The sequence below is a fragment of the Macrotis lagotis genome, chromosome X (assembly GCF_037893015.1).
Source record: "Macrotis lagotis isolate mMagLag1 chromosome X, bilby.v1.9.chrom.fasta, whole genome shotgun sequence".
Classification (NCBI taxonomy): Eukaryota; Metazoa; Chordata; class Mammalia; order Peramelemorphia; family Peramelidae; genus Macrotis; species Macrotis lagotis.
In genome coordinates this window covers 453,125,074-453,125,947 of record NC_133666.1, presented here as the reverse complement: position 1 = coordinate 453,125,947, position 874 = coordinate 453,125,074, and the positions used below count along the sequence as shown (strand labels likewise).

At 58.2% G+C, this 874-nt stretch overlaps 1 protein-coding gene across 1 annotated transcript in view; it reads left to right on the top strand.

Annotated features, from left to right (window-relative positions):
* The window catches only part of RMC1 (regulator of MON1-CCZ1), a 30,552-nt gene that overhangs the window by 205 nt on the left and 29,473 nt on the right, over positions 1 to 874 (top strand). The window lies entirely within an intron of this gene.

Below are 874 nucleotides of genomic sequence, written 5' to 3'. Positions count from 1 at the left end.
CCGAGGGGGCGGGGCGGGGCGCGGGGGGAGGGGCGGGAGGCGCCGCCTCGGGCCGCCCCGGCGGGGGTGGGGTTTGGTCCGCAGGCCCCCCCCCCCCGCGTGCCCGGCCCCGGGTCCCTGCCCGCCCGCCCGGGCCCGCGCCGCCACCTCCCCGCCCAACAGAACAAAGGCGCCGCGGCCGGCGCCCCGTTGGGCACGCGCGTGCGGCGGGCGGGGCACGGGACCCGCCGAAGAGCCCGGGCCAGCCGCGGCCCCTGCAAAAGGCCGCATCCCTCGTCCCCACACGCGCCTCTCCGGACCCAGGCAGAAGAATTGATATTTATCCCTCTTATGTGTATTTTACATTTTTCAAGGCGGTGCGGTGAAGTGGCTTGCCCAAGGCCACGCAGCTAGGTCATTATGAAGCGTCTGACGCCGAATTTGAACTCAGGGCCTCGACTCCAGGGCTCTATCCACTGCCGCACCTATAGTTTTATTTTAATAGATGTGGTTCAGTATTCTAGCAGGGTTTTTTGAATTTTGACTTCCTGATCCTGTGCAAAATCCCATCCTTTCTAGTTCTGTGGTATCAGCAAAATGAATACATCTCCTGCTGTGTCCAAGGCACTTTATCCCAGTATTGAACATTAAAGACTCTTAGTCGATCCCACTCCACTGGAGACTTCCTTTTTGGCTGTCTGCACTTTAACTACTACTACTACTACTACTACCCTTTGGGTTTGGCTATTTAGCCTGTTCTGAATCCACCTAAATAAATCTATTAGCATCTTGGGACAGCTAGGTGGCACAGTTGGATAAAGCATAGGCCCTGGAGTCAGGAGGATCTGAGCTCAAATTCAGCCTCAGACACTTCATAGTGACCTAGCAGCGTGGC